Source organism: Zingiber officinale, chromosome 2B, assembly GCF_018446385.1.
Source record: "Zingiber officinale cultivar Zhangliang chromosome 2B, Zo_v1.1, whole genome shotgun sequence".
NCBI lineage: Eukaryota > Viridiplantae > Streptophyta > Magnoliopsida > Zingiberales > Zingiberaceae > Zingiber > Zingiber officinale.
In genome coordinates, this window is record NC_055989.1 from 17,818,619 (window position 1) to 17,834,132 (window position 15,514).

Sequence of the window (15,514 nt, forward strand, 5' to 3'; positions counted from 1 at the left end):
ATCCATGCGGTCTCTCTCCTCTCTAGAAGAGGGACCTTGAGTCTTCGAAAGACTCACGCCATGTGACATCGGCAGAAATCCCTTTTTGGAGTTCTGCATGGCAAACCGTAGGAGTACCTTGTCAATGTATGTACTCTGACTTAGGCCAAACAATCTCTTAGATCTATCTCTATAGATCTGTATCCCTAGAATGCGGGATGCCTCACCTAAGTCCTTCATTGAGAAGCAACTCCCTAGCCATGTCTTGACAAACTGAAGCATAGGGATGTCTTTCCTAATGAGCAGTATGTCATCCACATACAATATGAGGAAGACAACTATGCCCCCTACAACCTACTTGTAGACACAAGGTTCATCTTCATTCTTGATGAAACCAAACTGTTTGATTGCATCATCAAATCGAAGATTTCAGCTCCGAGAAGCTTGTTTTAGTCCATAAATGGACCTATGCAGCTTGCATACTCTGCTAGTATGCTGTGGATCTACAAAACCCTCAGGTTGTGTCATGTACACATCCTCGAGTAGGTTTCCATTCAGAAACGTGGTTTTGACATCCATCTGCCATATCTCATAGTCATGGTAGGCTGCAATAGCAAGCATGATCCGAATGGACTTAAACATCGCTACTGGAGAAAAGGTTTCATCATAGTCAATACCATGAATCTGCTTGAAACCTTTAGCTACCAAGCGACCTTTATATATAAGTCCATCCATGTCAGTCTTTCTCTTAAAGACCCACTTACACCCTATGAGTTTTACCCCTTCAGGTGGATCAACCAAAGTCCATACTTGGTTGGTGTACATGGATTCCATTTCAGATCTCATGGCCTCTAACCATTTCTCGGAATTTGGTCTCATCACAGCTTCCTGATAGGTGGTAGGCTCATCCTCTATGAGCACAATGTCATCATGGTCAGACAAGAGAAATGAGTATCTCTCAGGCTGACGACGTACCCTATCAGACCTGCGAAGAGGTATGTCTACTTGAACTGGTTGTTGTTCCTCAACTCTTTGTGGAACATCATCATCCACAACACTTTGTGGTTCCAGTTCAATTTCCATCGAGGCATTAGTGCTATTGTTCGCATCTTGAACTTCTTCAAGATCGAACGTGCTCCCACTAGTCTTTCTAGAAACAAAGTCCCTTTCTAGAAAGACCCCAGTCTTTGCCACAACTACCTTGTGCTGACTGGGAATGTAGAAGTAATATCCCTTAGTTTCCTTGGGATATCCAATGAAAAAGTACTTGTTGGATTTGGGTCCTAATTTGTCTGAGACTTGACGTCGAACGTAAACCTCACAACCCCAAATCCTCAAGAAAGACACCTGGGCATCTCTCCTAGTCCATATCTTATATGGTGTCTTTATCATGGCCTTGGATGGAACTCGGTTGAGTATAAAAGCTGCCGTGTCTAAAGCATAGCCCCAAAGGTATGTCAGAAGATCTGTGTGACTCATCATAGATCGTATCATATCTAATAAGGTATGATTCCTCCTTTCGGATACACCATTCCACTGTGGTGTTCCAAGAGGAGTGAGTTGGGATAGAATCCCACACTCAGCTAGATAGTCACATAACTCATGGCTAAGGTATTCTCCATCTCGATCGGATCGAAGTATCTTAATACTCTTGCCAAGCTGGTTTTGTACTTCATTCTTGAATTCTTTGAACTTTTCAAAGGATTCAGACTTATGTGTCATCAAGTACACATAACCATATCTACTGAAGTCATCAGTAAATGTGATGAAGTACCTATAACCACCTCTAGCAACGACATTGAAATGGCCACATACATCACTATGTATAAGTCCTAACAAATCAGTCGCTCTCTCGCTGTGCCCACTAAAGGGAGTCTTGGTCATCTTGACTCGTAGGCATGACTCGCATATCTCATATGATTCAAAATCAAATGAGTCCAGCAAACCATCCTTATGGAGCTGGGATAAGCGCTTGTCATTTATATGACCTAAGCGACAGTGCCAGAGGTAGGTTTGGTTCATGTCATTTGACTTGAACCTCTTGGTATTTATGTTATAGATAGGACTCTCAAGGTCTAGAAGATAGAGTCCGTTTATCAGAAGTGCACTACAATAGAACATATCGTTTAAATAGACGGAACAACATTTGTTCTTTATAGTAAACGAGAAACCTTTCTTGTCCAAACAAGAAACTGATATAATGTTCTTAGTTAATGCAGGCACATAACAACAATCAACTAACTCTAGTACAAGTCCAGAGGGTAGAGATAGAAAGTAAGTCCCTACAGCAACAGTAGCAACCCGTGCTCCATTGCCTACTTGTAGGTTCACCTCGCCCTTTGTCAATGCCCTGCTATTTCTCAGTGCTTGCACATCAGTACAAATGTGAGAAGCACATCCAGTATCTAATACCCATGATGTAGAAATAGATAGATTAACTTCTATAACATATATACCTGAAGTGGAAGTCTCACTTCGCTTCTTCATAAGATCCTCCAAGTATACCTTGCAGTTCCTCTTCCAGTGCCCGGTCTGACCGCAGTGGAAGCAGGTAGCATCCTTGGCGACCCCTCCTTTAGGCTTCAGTGCCTTGCCTTTGCCCTTGGCTTGGGACTGTCCTTTGCCTTTGAGCTTGCCCTTGCCCTTATGTTTCTGAACCATCAGAACAGTGTTGGGCTTAGCCTTCTTAAGGTTTAGCTCAGTAGTTCTTAACATGCTAAGTAGCTCGGGCAGTGGCTTGTCAATCTCGTTCATATTGTAGTTTAGAACGAATTGACTGTAGCTATCCGGCAAGGATTACAAGATTAGGTCAGTAGCCAGCTCTTGGCCAAGAGGGAGCCCTAACCTTTGTAGGTTCTCTATGTACCAAATCATTTTGAGTACATATGGGCCTACTGGAGCTCCGTCTGACATCTTGCACTGAAACAGTGCCCTTGAGATCTCAAATCTCTCATATCTCGCTTGACCTTGATACAATTGACGAAGATGTTCAACTATATCATAAGCGCCCATTAACTCGTGTTGCTTCTGAAGCTCAGAGTTCATGGTCGCGAGCATTAGACAAGACACATCTAATGCGTCATCTTGATGCTTCTTGAAAGCATCTCGGTCAGCTCACGGGGCAGTGGCAGGAGGAGCCTCCGGAATGGGCTGCTCTAGAACGTACAGTTTACGTTCTTGGGTGAGAACTATTCTCAGGTTCCTGTACCAGTCCAGGAAGTTTGCTCCGTTGAGCTTGTCCTTCTAGAGGACAGATCGCAGGGAGAAGGTGTTCGTATTCGACGTCATGGTAATCTACAACAGAAATAAAAGCAGAAATAAATATCATATTCTTAATCATTTAATTAGGCCTTTAACTAAATGATGCTCCCACTGAATTCTATAATTCATGTGGGACAAGATCCACATCATACTAACCCTTGAGTTAGCTTTGGCTAATACACCCAAGACTTAGTATGATCGGTAGGTAACGATTACCAATTACATCTCTATGCAACTCTTGTTTATAGAATCAAAATCCGCATTTATATTAAAACTCGAGTTAGCTTTGGCTAATACGCCCAAGAATTAATATATATATGTGATTTTGACCTAACTTTCCAACCGTTGGAAGAATGTCTATAGTTATACTCGATCCAACCGAGTTAACTAGGAATACTCAATCTAATTGAGTTGTACTCACCCATGCGTTGATAGGCGGGACCAAGATTGTCCCTCCGTACCCTACCAAGATAGTATGTGTTGCTCTGCTTTGGCAGATTCAACAACTACATGCGATCGAGGTAGTGGTAGGTATCACGGCATGGTAGGCATTACGAGTTGACGTGATTTAGATCTAATCTAAATGATGATGAGTATCATATACTCGATAGATCTAATCTAATCGAAGGGTGCATGACTTAGATCTAATCTAATCGTTAGGCACTAATTAATTACTTAATTAATTAACATGCATCATATACACACAAAAGTAATTAATTAAATTAATTTGTGATTTAGTCATGGCCCTACTACAATCTTCTCAAGCCAATGAGAAGATCGGATGGTCAACCTAAGGTCAGCAACTTCTCAAGCTCCTTCCGTTGACCACCTCGTCTTGCTCGTGCCCTCCTCGTAACTCCGTCTCGTGTGGACCTTCCACCGCTTCAAAATTTACATTACAATTTTGAAACTCAAGTTACATTCGAGTCTAAATCTAATTTACAACCAGAATATAAGAGAAAGGCACAACGCGTAGGTCGTGAAAAAAAAAAAATACAGCACACACATCACAAATAACGGCGCGCAGGCCGTAATATGAATTACAACATAATTCCAATCTTATTGGGTCTTTTTTGGGCCATGACTATCACAAAATTAATATATAATTCTAAATTATATATTTTTCATAATTTTCTGTAATTTTCATAATTTTTACAATTTTATGAGTAAATTTTTCCCGGCGGTCCCGTTTAGCGTTTTCGGGCGCAATCGCGGAACGAATCCCCTTGCAGGGCCAGGGGCAGCGCCCCTACCCGCGATCTAACCATCACGAGGGTTCCTTTGCGATCTAATAACGCCTAAGCCCGCTGTCCCAAAAAATTTTGGGGCGAAAAATTGCCGTTTCGGAAAATTCTTCTCGGTAGTCGAAGCCTACAAATGTCTAAACACTTGTGCTTCGCTTCTACGAGAAAAATACCCATTAAAAATATAAAAACATGAATTTACAGAAAGTTTACAGATCTATATTTTTCATAAAAATACGAATCTAAACTCGTACTCGCTTCGCACGTGGCTCTGATACCACTGTTGGGTTTTTCGGGCCGCAAAAACCATTTTTTTGCGTCGCGAAAACCCCGAATCACCCTAGCCAACGGATCCGTGCGAAGAGTATAAAACAAAAATTTACGAGTACGAGTTTACAACTTAGATCTACTCCTAGACCTACATGAAGAAAGATTTATACCTTCGATGTGAAGCCCTTCGCAATCTCGCTTGTCCTCGGTTCGCCGGATCTCGAAAGTGTCAAAGTAGACACTTCTCTATGTGTATCCACACAAGCAAGAGATGGAGAAAAATCTCTAAGGATGTGCTAGCAACCTTAGAGACCAGTAGGGAGAAGAGGGAGAGCAAGAAGAAAACTCAAGAGGAAGAAGAAGATGAAGTTACAACCACTTGAATGAAAAAATCAATTTTCATTCCACCTAAAAGTGGCCGGCCACTTCAAGGCATGTAACCCCCATGGAATATCAAGAGTCAAGTCTCTTGATCTCCTCCATGAGGTGGCATTTGGTCAAGTAAAACTTGACCAAATGAAGAAGCCTTGATGATGTGTCATTGGTCAAGTCAAAGTCAAGTCAAAACTTGTCACCTTGTGACTACTAATTGTGACTCCTCACAAAATATGACAAGTGTCCTTCTATCCTAGACATCTAGATTGATCAATGTGAGGCATAGACCGTGTCATCCTCTAATCAATCTAAATCTTGAACTCCAAGTAGACTCACTCAATCAAATGAGCTCAATATCCTATATTGACTCATTTGGGCATGACCATGCACTTCGTGGTCTCACTCTATCAAGAATATCGATGTCGCTCCCATCATATAGGAGGGATATATCCCATCTACATCACTCACATCCCTCTGCATAATTCATTACATACCCAGTAATCGCCTTTATAGTCCACCCAATTACGGGTGACGTTTGACGAAACCAAAGTACATAACTCCTTATGTAGGGATCCATGGTGACTTCAGGTCTAAGGACTAGTAGTCATACTAATAGCCACATGAGAAAGTATATGACACTCATATAACGATCCATGATACTTTCTCATGGCAGGTCATTCAGTATACATTCTCCAATGCATACCCATGTGTCAACTTGATATCTCTATATCCATGACTTGTGAGATCAAGTTATCGAGTTGACCTACATGCTAATCTTATTGCATTAACATTGTCCCTGAATGTTAATACTCGACTAGGAATGATTAAGTGTAGTGTTCCCTATATCATCTCACTATCGGTTCAACTAACCGATTGATATAGGTGAGAACCGTCTACTCAAGGACGTTATTATACTTAGTTTATTTGGCACCAATACAAGTAAGTATAATAACCAAAAACCAAATGCCTTTATTTATATAGAATATGATACAACAAGTCCAAAATACAATCATCAAATGATTGACTCTAGGGCTCTAGCTAACAGTAAGTGAGGTATGCCTCTTACCTCTCAATCAACTCTATTTTGGTATTAAATATATGGCAAAATCAATGTGCAAGTTAAAAAATAAAAATGATAAATTAAAAAAAAATGAAAACTTAGAAATAAAAAAGAATTTTGGCAAAATTATGTCTAATAGAAGATTTTAAAAAAGTAAGACTTGAAAATGCTAAATTAAATGAACAAATATAAAACTTAAAAAATTCTGCACGTTCAAATGTTTCTGCTTTAAATGTTAGAAACGATAAAGGATTAAACTGGTACTATAGATTTCACAAAGGTCAAATCAGAAAAGTAGCAAAATCTTAGATCCCTAGAAAATACCTTATTAATCCTGTAGGAAGGAACCTATATTGGGTTCCAAAAACTTGTATAAATTAAAAGTGAAATTAAACTTAGGGCTTTCAGATAAAAGATTAAATATTTGAATTCATTAAAAGACTTTGTCTAGAAGTGGTTGATGATCCAATAACCAAGAAGGCCTAGTGCCTCGCCACAGCTTGGAAGCTAATTTTTGATTTGAATATTTAATTGACAAACTCATAAACATTAAATATTTAAATGCTTTCAATTTTTGTCAATGATTTAACATTTATCAAATTATATTTACTTAACCTGCAAATTTTACTCAGAATTTTTTTAATTGCAAGTTTAATTTAAAACTTATTTTGTTTACCCCTAGATTTTATTAAGTACCCTAGTTTTTTTTATGTGATCAAAGGAGGAGAAGGGAAGGGAAGATTAAATCTAGGGGGAGGTAGTTCAAATTTAAATTTTGAATTTTTTTTATTGCATAATTGCAACTTAAATTTTGTTATCTTTACTTTATGATTATTTTACCCTAACTTAACTTGGGTTGCTCACATAAAAAAAAGGAAGATTATTGGAACCCCAAGGTTATTTTTGGTGTGATGAACCAAGTTAGGTTAGGTTCTATTTTGGTTTGATCCTTGTGTCTAAGTGTGCAAGAGCTTAGGAGCACAGGAAGTCGAGAGGAAGACGTAGCTAGCAAGAAGGACAGCACGGGAGAGAGCCGACGAGCTCGGTGCGTCCGAGGGATGAGATGCCGCGGAAGAGTACACTGATAGACGAGAAGAACGTATGCGACGTTCGAGGGATGAGAAGCCGGAGCGGAAGCCTGCACGAGGAGAAGATAAAAAATTGGATTCGGGTGAGCCCTATTCCGGTGGCTAAAATCATCCAAGTGAGCGGAGCCGGAGCGAAAGATCTAGACCGAGGAGAGTAGCACCGGAGCAGAATCGAAATCATCCAACCATGTTGACTTTGGTGGTCCGGACGCCCGGAACTCAACTTTTATCAAGATCGACGTGTACGTTGACCGATGTATCAGGGATAGAATTATATCCCACTCTAGGCACCCAGAACCCTTCCTGGCGCCTGGAATAGAGCTATAAATATAGCCCTGATTTCAGTAGTTCAGACATCAACTTGTAATTCCTTTCTTTTTGTTCTACTATTAATTGTGAGCTGTTAACATTATAAGATGCTACTTCGCTCGAAGGAGATCTTCATAAAGTGCATTTCATTTTCCTTGGATTATCAATCTTTTGATTGTAAACCAAGTAATTCTCCTTGTGTCTTTGTCTGTTTAATTAGTCTCTTAACTTTTATTACAAGTGTTCTTAATTAAGTTATAAGTCGAGAAAGGGTTGAATTTGTTTGTGCAGGATAATTCATCCCTCCTCTCTTGCCAGCCACCAAGGGACCAACAGCTTGCACCGTCGCCGCTACCAATTTGTCAAAATCCTCGGTTACTATAGCAATGACATTAGGTCTTCTGATATTATCCATCTTCACGTTTTGATTTATGACTTAACTTAGAGTTCCCACTGATGATGCCAATTTGATCATACCCATGAATGTCGATGAGTGAATCAACATGAGTTGGCTCTGTTGCCTACTTAATTGTCAATCGTCGAAAACAAAGAGGATGATGACATGGTTGGTAGCCTGGACGAAGGTAAACAAAAAAAAGATGGTTAAAATGACGACTAGGGGGTTCCTCAACACAGTCACATGCTAAGTTAGAGGAAAAAGAATGTGAGTATTAGGATTTTGATATATACAGGTGTCTATATGTACTTTGATACTGGAAAGGGCTATCTTTTATAAGGAGATCATAGACTTTTTCCTTCCGTTCTCTTTCTCATGTTGTCATTATTTAATTTCTTAAATAATGCAAGACTTGTTTACGCTACTACTTTTTTCAAAATAATCCAAGATTTGTGTGACGATTATCTTTTTTCTGAAATAATTTGAGTTTGCACGATGATTCATTCTTTTCTTGACATGGTCATGCGTTCTAGTCGCCAAGGGGTGGGAAGCCAAAGAGGCAGTGGCCCGAGAGTCGGGAGTCGGGAGTCTAAGGAGTCGGGTGCCTGTATGTACTTTGATACTGGAAAGGGATACCTTTTATAAGGAGATCATAGACTTTTTCCTTCCGTTCTCTTTCTTATATTGTTATTATTTAATTTCTTAAATAATGCAAGACTTGTTTACGCTACTGCTTTTTTCAAAATAATCCAAGATTTGTGTGACGATTATTCCTTTTCTGAAATAATTTGAGTTTATACGATGATTCATTCTTTTCTTGACATGGTCATGCGTTCTAGTCGCCAAGGGGTGGGAAGCCAAGGAGGCAGTGCCCCGAGAGTTGGGAGCCGGGAGTCTAAGGAGCCGGAGGCCTGAGAAATCGAGAGGCTAAGGAGCTGAGAGACCCGTGAGGCTAAGGAATCGAAAGGCCCGACAATATAATAAATATGACTTTCCACAGTACATCATCAACAACACATATTTATAGCGTGCTGTTAACGTGCCAAATAAAACACACTGTGAAAACTATTATATTTCTATAAATAATAGCAAATAAAAATAATTTACTATTAAATATAATTTTAAAAGCACTCAATGTATATTATTAATATTAATTAATAATAGAATATCTACAATACGTAAGATATACTGTTAATAATATTTTTAACAGTACAGTCAGCTGTGGATGCACTTAAAAATTTTATTTTATTGCCACATGTCTATAAAAAAGCCCTGCTTTTCACTTCTAGAAAAAAAAGCCTCTCTCTCCGCCAAAATCCCCTGATCTTAATGATTCGGTGCCCTTCGCGCAAGCCCTTCAAGCCCAGTTCGGATCCTCTGTCCCGAACTGTCTCTGTCCCCATGTCTCATTGTCGATCGGACGGTCCAGATTGCATCTCAAGGATGCATTACATATCACAAGATTATTGTACACATCTTAAAAATATCATGATGCCTTAAAATACAATCTGAACCGTCCGATTAGTATGGAGACAGAGACAGTTCGGGACAGAGGATCCGAACTACTTCGAGCCTCCCTCAAGCGCCACCTCCTATCACCACAAGCGCCAACCCCTTTCCGTGCCCTCTTCGACCTCTTGGCACCCTCGCTCCCTCTTCAAGTTCTTGGCGCCGCCCTCGACCCTCCCTACAAGCCCCGCAACCCTATCAGCGCCGCCCCCATACCTTCCCCTTTCCGTCCCCTCTTCGATCTCTTGGCACCCCCACTCCCTCTTCAAGCTCTCGGCGTCGCCCTGCAACCCTCCCTGCAAGCCCCGCAACCCTATCAACGCCGCCCCCCATCGCCACGCCATGACTTCCCCTTTCCGTCCCCTCTTCGAGCTCTCGGCACCCCCACTCCCTCTTCGAGCTCTCGGCACCCCCACTCCCTCTTCGAGCTCTCGGCGCCGCCCCCGAGACATGCCCAAAATTTCCTCATTGCATCCCTTCGCCTCCTTCGTCAAACAGTAAATCGAATCTGGATGTGAGGCGATTGACTCCGACAAATCGATGTTCTCTTCGTATCTTCACCTCGGCCCCCGACGCCGAGGCGACCCTTCACCCTGCCCTAATATCTTCTTCGCACTGCCCTAATCTTCTTCACACGATCTGCCCTAGTATGTTACTCTTCTTTTGCTCTTCTTGTTCCTCTTCCATTTTTCAACATTTGTTGATTGATTCTTTTGGGGGATTGTTGTAGCCATGCCAATCCGGCTCTTTTAGGAATGTTGGTGGTGGCGTCGAGGTGAAGCTTCAGTTGAGGCGGCCTTGCAAGGAATGGGATTTCTTCCCATTCGAGTAGGTTCTTGATAAAATTTTCCATGAGCTCACATCGTGCATCTCGTTCTATAAGCTCTAGGATGAGTTACGCAAGGTGATTCCTCTTGATCAAATTTTCTTCTTGTTATCTTTATATAAAAGCATATCAAACTTTCCCTTATTTAGGTGTTTGACAAAGTTTTTGGAATCATGATTAATGTGATCATCAATATTGAACCAAGATGAATTTATGCTTGGACTTGTATACTTAATTTTGGTAGTTTTCTTGACATCTATTAGTGGATGAAGATGTTTGACTAGCTTGCCTCCATGTTCTACTAGAAGCTATTGAATTATCGATTGTATGCTCATTTTAATTGTTGAACATTTACTTTTCTTTTGGGTGTATCTATGAGAGATGTCAATCTCTTCTCATCATATAAATACATAGAGTTTATCCATCCATTGAGCCACCATTTTCTTCTCACTCACAATTTAAGAGGTAATGTTTCTCTTCCCTCTATAAATACGTACCTTATTGTGATACTAATACCATGACATAGACTTTTGGGGCTTTCGCTATCCCGTCCTTAGAAAAGTTACTAGATTTTCTCTTCTTCTTTAAAACTTACCACAAAAGTTATCAAAATTCAAAAGCCACAGTCATTCTTTTTCTAAGTTGATAACAATTATATATATGTAAATGCATCTTCATTTCACTATGTTCTTTTCTATTAGTTGTTTATACATAAAGCCAAATTAATTCAAAGAATCTTTATCTTTTCTCTTATTCACCTCTCAATCCTTTATATATCTAATATTACTTAAGTCTCTTTATTTTCCTTTCCGAACTCTACAATCCAACAATAACTTTTTTCTTTTCCTTAGTTCTTAACTTTTTATAAAACTTAACAAATGCTTTTAGCCTTTGTTGTACCTATCAATGTTGTTTGCCTCAATTTTAGTTCCTTTATACATATTCATAGTTTCTTAATTTGTACAACTTTAAGATTATTTTAAACATGTCTTCTTTAAACTAATAGTCTTTTGTACTCCCTTATACCACAACTGACTTTTTTTTATATAAGTTTCACCTCTCTACCTTTAGAGATGTGGTATTGGTAGCGGTATTGGGAATGATGTTTGTAAAATTAGATTGCTAGAGGTGGCATTGGTAGAGGTATTGGGAATGATGTTGGCGGCAATAGTAATATCAATCGTGGAAAAAAAAAGTGGTAATGTCCATAATGTTAACCAACATCTAAATTTCAATTTTTTGACCCAATCTTAATTTTATCACTATAAACTTAATGTATCTTATGGTGCATGTTGCAGATCAAGTAAATCCAGAAAATAACATTCCTATCTCCCAGAGGCTATATGCTAAACCTAGTGACAACAAAGTTGATTTTTTAATTACTTTGGTAGTGTCAACATTCCTTTACATGGTAGTTACTGATTTTTCTTATTTATATGATCATATTTGTTTTTATTATATTCGATGTCAATTCAGTCATTTTTTAAGACTTATGTTTCAACCATATGGGTGTATGAAGCTTTAATCTAATCCCATCAATCTTTTGCATGAAGGATGTCAAAATATCTAAAACCATGTACTTGAATTAATTAAAGTTAGAAAAAATCATTGCTAGAATAAGACATGTTCTTATAATGGGGCTCTATCACCTATATTAGGTGTTAATTGGAGATCTTTCCACCAGTTCTCCTTTTTGGTAAACTTTGGTACGCTGTGGTAGTTCAAGATATTGAATTATGATCAAGTGCACTAGAATATAGAAATGTATTAGAAATTCGTGCTATTGGTTTTTATAGTTGGATTTAATAATTTAGTAACTCTACTATGCTCTGATTGTATTTACACCGCTTGATGTTAACATAGATAATGTTACCAAGTATATCTTGTTTCCAGAAACTCATATATTGCATAGCTTGTCAACATTATTATCTCTAGAAGGGTTCTTGGAGATAGTTTCTAAAAACAAGATTCATCTGGCTGTCAAAAATGCAAATTATGACAAAGTTCGTGGAGATGAACCCTGAAGATTACATCAATTTTCTTTCAACTCTAGGACCTCAGGCTCCTCCTTGGCTTATACTAATCAAAGGTAAGATATTGTTGGACAAGCTTTTGGAAGTGGAGTGAGGATGCCTTCATTAAGACCTTCTGATTCTTCAAAGGATATTCTTAATTATATTGTACTGTCTTTTATTATATTTCTTTGATTGTTAGTTATTCAAAGTTTTTTGTAAAACATTTGGAGTTGATTTATAAAGATTTGTGAGCTTTGTAAAATGATTATTAGATGAATAAGTGTTGTATGAATTGTGATTATGTTTAAATTTTAATTTTGGATTATATATTTTAAATAAATATTATTGATAATTGTATGGTGTTGATAATTATATATGTGGTATTTATTTATTTATTTTTTATATGTTATTATTTGCAACGTATGACCGGGCGTTGCGAATGCTATTATCCGTAGTGCACGGCCCCACGCTACGAATGTTATTATCCATAACACGTGGCCGCATGTTGTTAATTTGTTATGACTTTTAACAGTTTGGAGTTGTACAACATGTAATACACATTGCGGATAAAATAATTGCGCACTACAAAAAGTTAAATTTATTGTAGTGCGAGAGACCGAGAGGAGTTAAATTTATTGTAGTGCGAGAGGCCGAGAGGAGTTAAATTTATTGTAGTGCGAGAGGCCGAGAGGTTAAGCAGCACGGAGACCTATTAGATCGGGAGGCTAAGGGATGCTTGAGAGTTTAGTACACCTTGGGGGTTCCCATGCACCTAGAGTTCAAAATTTAGGAAGCACTACAAATTCGCCTCCTAATTTATCCTAGTGGAAGAAAATTTTGTCCGACCAAACTAATCACCTAATCACCTCTAATCAGAATAAGCATTACTGTCATGGAGGTTTAATCTTAAAGAATGAAAGCGACGACGAGTACGATTGTCTAGAAGATTAACATTTGCCAAGTAAAATAGCAATTAAATAATATTGCTATTAGTGGAACTCTTCTTAATTAATGTTCATTTAGCTGTTCGTCGACGAACACGTACGTCAATCGTATTAATTCTTGCACTTCACTTGAACTACTCAAATCAACGTGATATGCATGGCTGTATATCTTATGGAACAACCATAGAATATGTGCCAACAATGGCTTCTTTCCGCGTTGAAATATTATTCTTGTCATACGTTTTTTCTAGACGCTTGCCTCAATTCTCTTAATGCGCACATGATGTCCAAGTGCATGCCTGTGTATCCAAAAACAAAACATGCGTCAAGTAAGGAAGATGTATGCCATTGTTGCTGGCTGGCTCATGGATTGGACCTTTGCCTAACACTAGTATATTCTCTAGCTCTTTATTGTCACTAGATGAAGAACATGATGACACCCCGTAATCAACTATAAGTTTGAAAAAGATGGCGCATTTGAGGGTGGTGTGGAAGGCAAGGACTAGACATGAAAAGCGAGGTCTAGTTTTATTCTCTTCTTATGTATCCTTTACCTTTAGTCAGGCGGCGATTATGTATGCAGCAGTGCTAATGAAGTCATCTTTTAAATGGAGCTTTAATTTATTTGCAATCATGGCTTACGGTTTCCTTTTGTAATTTAACTCTCGGAGGAACATCGGGGATAAATGTAATCGTCCTCTTTTCTACAAAAGGATATATGTTTCCCTTTTATCCGACTGGTCGTCAGTTAGATTTCGCTTTTGCTGGTTGAGATTTGGAGCGAGAGACAGCAGCATGCAGTGAGTTGATCAGCCCGTAGGGTTGGCAAGATTGTGAAGGTGTCATGAGTGGCATGCATTAATGATTAAACAAACACAAATAGGGCGGGCAGTGGTGGTGGTGGTGCTGCTGTTTGGAGAATCAACACCATGGTTAATCGGAACGATTGCAGTAATCATCATAAATTTTTTTAATATCATTTCACGGAATAATCATGACACTGATTTATTTTATATATATATATATATACAGAAATGATATGCTGCGAATAAAGCCGTGCGAACCGCTACGGATTTACCTTCCTGATCGGTCACCAGTCCGATCACGGAACTTCCTGATCGGTCTCTGGACTGATCAGGGAACCTCCTGATCGATCTGTAGACCGATCAAAAAATGATCGGTTCCCTGATCGGCCCAGAGACCGATCAGGAGGTTCCCTGATCGGTCTGGTGACCGATCAGGAAGACATGTCCGCAGCGGTCCGCTCGACTTTGTCCGCAACATATATAAATATATATATATATATATATATATATATATATATATATATATATATATATATATATAATCGCTATACTGTAGATTCATGCGCCCCCCGATTCGAGGCGTCTCTAATACATTGCCGTAAGGTCTGGAGGAGGCACTGAACTGCCTGCCTCTTGCTGGGGCTCAGTAGCTAGTGCCCTTCTAGCTGGGCGTCCTCGTGCCATTTCTAAAGACATAGAGAACATAACATAACTAAGGTAATTACAGTTATATAACTACTGATATCATGTTTAAAACTATCACATACTAACAAGCAATAGACATATAAACATGAACTGTAATAACAAAACAAGGGGCATAAATAAAGTAGAGGTATTCTTACTTGGAAGCTGCAGGTACAATGCTGATGTGTGTGTAGGAAGTATGGAATTCTGCTCTGATACCACTCTGTAACGACCCACCTTCCACGTAAGGCCGGTCGCTACAATTATGCTAAGCTACACTGTGCGAAGTCGGGCTAATTAAAATTTTACTCTACTAAGGACGGATACAATGGTAAGAAAGGTCTAAAGACCTTCTTTGTTGTGTACACATGCTAAGGAGGGAAACTGGACATCCCAACTGAACTAGGGACTAGAACTAAACTTCCCAACTACCTACAGACGCCGATCGATCCACGATCGATCGGGTCGTTTGTTTCAATCGATCGGTCCGACCGATCCAACCGATCGGTATATGTCCGGATCGGTCACCGACCGATCCAAGCCTCAGAGCTTCGCAAGCTCTAAGGCTTTGGATCGGTCGGTGACCGATCCAGGGATCGATCAGTGTGTCCTGGATCGGTCGACCGATCCAGGAGTACACTGATGCGATTTCGCCCGGGGACTCTGATTTCAGCACTTTGGCGTGCCAAAACCTCACACAACAATTCTAACAAGGCTAGGAAACACTCTAACAATGGAAACTAACAT

The 15,514-nt window shown here is 39.4% G+C and overlaps 1 long non-coding RNA gene across 2 annotated transcripts; it reads left to right on the forward strand.

Annotated features, from left to right (window-relative positions):
* The first annotated feature begins 9,565 nt into the window (after positions 1 to 9,565).
* On the forward strand, positions 9,566 to 12,634 carry LOC122045430. 2 transcript variants are annotated; one of them, XR_006129985.1, is made up of 3 exons: positions 9,566 to 10,139; positions 10,223 to 10,396; positions 12,212 to 12,634. It is a non-coding gene; the product is annotated as an uncharacterized LOC122045430 (long non-coding RNA). The 2 variants fall into 2 exon arrangements; XR_006129984.1 differs by having other exon boundaries at positions 10,223 to 12,634.
* Positions 12,635 to 15,514: the final 2,880 nt, after the last annotated feature.